We start from the raw sequence: 6,389 nt of genomic DNA, 5'->3' as shown, positions 1-6,389 counted from the left end.
TTAGACCACACACACACACACACACACACACACACACACACATATATATATATATATATATATATGACTGAATCACTATAAATTTTGTTTGACAACCTTAGAACACATATATGCATGATTGAATCACTATAAATGTTTTTTGACACCTTTAGAACACATATATGCATGATTGAATCACTATAAAAATTTTATGACAACTTTAGAACACATATATGCACGATTGAATCACTATGAATTTTTTTTGACAACCTTAGAACACATACATGCATGATTGAATCACTATAAATTTTTTTTGACAACCTTAGAACACATATATGCATGATCGAATCACTATAAAATTTTATTGACAATCTTAGAACACATATATGCATGATTGAATCACTATGAAATTTATTTGACAGCCTTAAGAAATATATATACATGCTTGAATCACTATGACATATTTTTGACAACCTTAGAACACATATCTGTATGATTGAATCATTATAATTTTTTTTTGTCAGCCTTACAACAGATATATAAATGATTGAATCAGTATGAATTTTTTTGAGAGCCTTAGAACACATATATGCATGATTGGATCACTATAAATTTTTTTTGACAACCTTAGAATACATATATGCATGATTGAATGACTATAAAAAAATTTTGACTGTCTTATAACACATATATGCATGATTGAATCACTATGAAAGTTTTTGGACAACCTTAGAACACATATATGCATGATTGAATCACTATAAAAAAAATTTGACTGCCTTATTACACATATATGCATGATTGAATCACTATGAAAGTTTTTTGACAACCTTAGAACACATATAAACATGATTTCATCACTATAAATTTTTTTTGACAACCTCTAAATTTTGTTAATGTCCTTCACTTTATTGCTAGCCTATGTGTCATTCAACTATGTTACTTTGATTGCCTTAGATTAGGTGCATTACATATAATTTATTTAATTATATTTTGTTTATCAATACTAACATTTTGGTTCTCTTGTAGGATGCTGGAGATGATTAGCGTAGAGGAGCTGATGAAGGCATGGATGGAGGAGCAAATCGAGACAATTAAGAGGATGATGCTCTGAATCTTGGCGCGGAGTAACTTTATGTGTTGAATTTGTTTCACGTACTTGTTGTTTCAAACAAAACTCTTTATATATGTTTACTTATAACTAATTAGAACTTGGCGAAGATTATTCTGGGTTGTTAAATTTGTTTCACTTATAACTTGTGTTAAATTTGTTTCACCTACTTTGTATATATATTTTTATGTGTACTTTGTTTTTTATACACAACTTATATAAATTGTATAACGAGAATTTTGTTTTTGATATTTATATTTCAAACAAAAATGTTTTATTTTTTTAATTTTTGTGATGGATTAGCGATGAATATTATAGGTCGCTAATATTCAATGATGGATTTTCTGAAGAAATTCAGTCACAAAATGAGTTTGCGATGAATATTTATCTGTCTCAAAAACTGAATCAACCGATGTTTGGAGACGGAATATAATTCATCGTTAAATTGACGACAAAATTTAGAAATGAATACGTATTCGTTGTTAAATTTTTGTGACGGATATGTATCTGTCGCAAAACCAAATCAGTGTTTATTTAGAGACGGACTTGCGATGGATCATGGTATTCGTTAATCCATCGTAAATTAGAGATGAAAGTAGCGACAAATCAGTTCTCTCGCTAAATAGCTACCAAGGAATTACAACGGACGTTATCCATCGCCAAGCTGTCACCACTCTGTCACTAAACAGTTCAGCAACATATTTGCGGCGAATTATCGTTGGATAGCGTTCGTCGCTAATCTGCAGAATTCTTATAGTGCGAGGATGGGACAGGGCAAAGAAAAGCGTAAGTCCATCCCTGCCTCCATCTCCGCATGTGAGATTGATGATATGATTGTGAATGGTAGGATGAGTTTGGTGGTAGTGGCATAAGAGGGATCACCCATGTAAGAGACGTTTTCTTGACCAATCATATTAAAATATCAACAATGACTATTCTGAACACAACTGCAGGGTCAAAAACAACCCCAAAACTCTTATTCACCGGTAGTAGGTTGGAGGTCAGGCAGCTCTCTCTCTCTCTCTCTCTCTCTCTATATATATATATATATATATATATATATATATATATATATATATATATATATATACCCCATCTGCTTTGCTCTCTCTAGGCCTAAGGGCCAAACCCATGTAAGAGACGTTTTCTTGACTAGTCACATTAAAATATCAGCAAATCATCATGCCAAACACAACTGCAGGGTCAGAAACAACCTGAAAACCCCTATTCACTGGTAGTAGGCTAGAGGTCAGGCAGCTACCTCTCTCTCTCTCTCTCTCTCTCTCTCTCTCTCTCTCTCTCTATATATATATATATATATATATATATATATATATATATAACTGCTTTGCTCTCTCGAGGACTAAGGGCGAAAACCACATGTTATCTTAGAAAAAAAAAACAGAAAGCCAGAGGAGTCATTTTTTCAACCAATGGAATTCAGAACCTCTCTTAAAATTTGCCTTACGAGGACATCCTATGACTTCGGTGTTTGCTCGCGGCCTTAAATCAACTCACGGTTACTTGACAGCTTGCACCAACCTTAATTGCAACAGTCTCATTTGGCAAAAAAATCGTACATGAATCACATATGTTCCGGAAACTTGGAATCTTTTTGTATCTCATAGATTTCAAACTTGTCATAAAAGTGCTAGTTGGTTCAACTAACTCTTAAGAAGATCAGGCTTTTAATGGAAGAACTGGAAATGAGTTTATCATTGACTGCTGCTATAAAGTTAGATTTTACTCATTCCTTATGTCATCCCCCATCTCAATACCCTTCTTAAATCTTATGATGGTGGTTGTTTTGATCAAGTATAACCTTAGAAATAAATTTAGCATGGTCAATTTAATAAGAATTGACTCTCAAATCATATTTTATGATTAAAAAGTATGATTTTTTAAATCATTCAAATTTTGTGTTTTGTCAACAGTTTATGTTTGAATTGCCAAAAGATCCTACACAGAAGTTGGATTTTAGCGATTTAATTATCAATCTTCACTAAATGAATGATCCTCCTATGGAGTCTGATTTGATTGCTTCAGTGAAATCCCATCAAAGGGTATGATGATAAGGATGACATAGGGGATGAGTGAAACTGATTTGACTGTTATAAGCCTTTGATTGGGCTCTCCATGGCTCATGAAAAAACAACAGAATCAGGTTCTCAGTTGAGAGAGAGAGAGAGGGATGATGATGTTAAGAGGCCAACATGCACAAGCCACTTGTTTGTACGGGAGGATCCTTTGAATAATATTTGCTTCATGCATTATTGGAAGAAACAGTTCGGTAGTTCTTTATGCAAGATGTGTTGAGTCCGTTCCTCATGTTTGGTAGACAACGAGGCAAAGGACAAGATACATCAAGAAGCTTCTACAGTAAACATTTTAAGCCAACGAAGAGCTGCCTGCCTGAGTTCTAGAAAGTACTAGAAATGTATTTTATAAAAGTCACGTCTTCTCCCTAACGGGGGGCTTCGTTTGTTGGTAGGAGCAGCTAATGCACGTTCCCATGTCTTGAGACGTTGCAAGTTCAAAACCCAATGGTATTATATAACTGGTAGGTGTCTGCCTAACCTCAGCTTGCCTTTTAAAAAAAAAAAGAAGTTTAACATAATCATATCCAACATAAAAGTGCCGATTTTTTTTACAATAAACATCACATTGAGAAGAACACTGAATGTTTGAAGAATATCTTTTCAAAACACTTTTCTTCCTTTTTATAACATTACTTAAGATTGTGATTATAAGCAAGAGAAAAAAGTTTGTCACATACATCCAGTTATTTGGATCCTATAAGCTCCATATTCAGGTATTCACAATCATGTAGAAGATGAATTGGAAATTGTTGCATGGAAATTAGGGATGCAAAGGGGTTGGGTTTTGGATCTCAACATACATTTGGGAGTCAAATTGGTTCAGATCCCAGAGCCAATTTTTTTAAAAATCTCTTCTTGGATCCGACCCATTTGAAACCTTAATGGAAATGGCAAATGGAGCTTGTTAGGTTGGCTACCATCAGATTAGAATGGCTGGAAATGAAATATACAAAATTGCATTCCATACTCGACAGACACAAACCATTCTTTTTCCATAGAGGTACAGAAAACAGTTGGGGGGAAATGAAGTAGGTGAAGTGGTTGGATTCCAAAATTAAACTTTGTTTTTTCTAGCATATTGAAGTAACCATCTCATAGAAGGTGGTGTTAAAAGATCAGAAATGAATGTAGTGGTGGCTTGCTAAAAAAAACAGGTTTTGACTTGATATTGACCAGCTCTCTCATCCTGAACAGGATCTCAGAATCGATATCGGTTGGAGGGACAAAAGCAGGGGCGGAGCCACGTTCTGGGTAAGGTGGGCCATGTGCCCACCCTGACCTGAACCGTAAGTGGGCAGTGCCCACACTGAACCTGACTGCAGGTGGGCAGTGCCCCGGGTCAGGGTGGGCACCACTCGTACCCAACCACCGAGACAAGTGGCAAGTACATACCCACCCCACTCTCTCAACCTCTTTATTCTTTTGATTTTGGTTAAACAAATAATTTTTTATTTTATTTTTAGTTAGCATAAATGTATGATTTTTTTAAAAATTAAGGTATTGATTTGGACTTTTTTTAAATGACATAAATGTTTAATTAAAGGCTTATGTTTTTTTAGGATTTATCTGATAATAGCATGAATATTTTGATTTTAAGGGTTTTATTTGCTTTTTAATCTATGATAAGGTTTTTATTTTTTATTTAGTTTATTTTTAAATAACATAAATGTTTAATTAGAGTTTTAAGGTTTTTTGTATGTTTTTTAATTAGCATTAAACATGTAATGAATGCTTGATTTTGGTTAGAATACTAGCATTTTTTTTAATAAACGTAAATCTTTGATTTTTTAGAGATTAGGGTATTGGTTTACATTTTTTCAAATGATGCAAATGTTCAATTATAATTTTTGGGTTTTTTGGGTTATTTTTTATATATATCATTAAGCAAGATTTCATTAATGAATGTTTGATTTTGGTTATTACTTATCAAACCTCTAAATATTTGATTTTTATTAGAATTTAAGTTTTTTATTTGGTTTCGTAAATGCCATGAATATTTAATTAAGTATTTTTGTCTTTTTTTTTAATCAACATTAGACATGATTCTATGAATGCATGTTTGATTTTGGTTAGAATTTTGGAGATTTTATATATTTTTTTTCAATTTACATATCTATAAATCATGTTGTTGGAATTTAGGTTTTTGATTTTTTTTTACTATGCATTTGTGCCCACCCTAGTTTAGATTCTGGGCTCCGGACAAAAGGATTCATTGGTCATTTGGAATGATGACGAAATATGCAAGAAATCAAGAAAGATAAAATACTAGGGATTAAGTCCTCATAATGCTGATTTTTATTATCCTTATTATAGTGGCTCTTTCAACCAAATGAGTTGCATATCCTTAAAGAACTGTTGGCAAAATCAGAAGCTTATTTTCAAAGATTTAAACAGCAACTTAAACACAACATACACAGGTAACACACACACACAATGCATGTACATGTTTGCACTTTTCAATTTTTATGTATTTATCCTAATAGAAGGCCAAACCAAAATGAGAGTAAAGGGGAAAACAAAAGTCGGATCATTTTATCGAATGTCTCTAATATAATATAAACAACATGAAAGAAGAGTACACTTTTTGCAGAAAGCTGAACCGTTGTATATTGTAAGACCAAGTTGAAATACTCCAAATGCACAAGATTCTTATTTTCGATTCTTCAAAATTCCCCCAATTTTCTTTTGTGTCCAGGGCCTAATTATAAACAAGCAGTTGAGCCAAGTAAGTCCTGACCCATTGACATGCTTAGATCTACCAAAATAGCATAAACGCAGAACTAGTGCAACCTAATTTAGGTATAACATAATCAAATAAGAACTGGTGAATTTTGGGGACCCTCTGCAAAAGACTTTGATCTCGCGCATGCTGAGCCCATACCAAATCAGATCCGAGGAATTCAAACACCCTCTAGAATCCCATTCTAGGGGTTATGGGGGTGGGTTAATTAACCCAGCACAAGCTATAAATCAAGATGTTATGCCTCCTGTATATGAAAAAAGTGAAATTTATAAAAAAATGTCATTAAAAAACAAAAATAAAATATTTGAAAATCAAAACTTGCTGTTTAAAATAAGCATAGATGGCAAGGAGCAACTTATAAAGTGATCCAAACAAAGGGTAAATGTTTGCCAGTATGAGATTCCAAGGGGGTTGGCGTAGTGGGGTGGGGCCTTGGGTGCTTGACGGGCAGTCAAGG

Source organism: Nuphar pumila, chromosome 16 (genome assembly GCF_984573655.1).
Source record: "Nuphar pumila chromosome 16, dmNupPumi1.hap1.1, whole genome shotgun sequence".
Classification (NCBI taxonomy): domain Eukaryota; kingdom Viridiplantae; phylum Streptophyta; class Magnoliopsida; order Nymphaeales; family Nymphaeaceae; genus Nuphar; species Nuphar pumila.
This window is presented reverse-complemented; position numbering follows the sequence as displayed.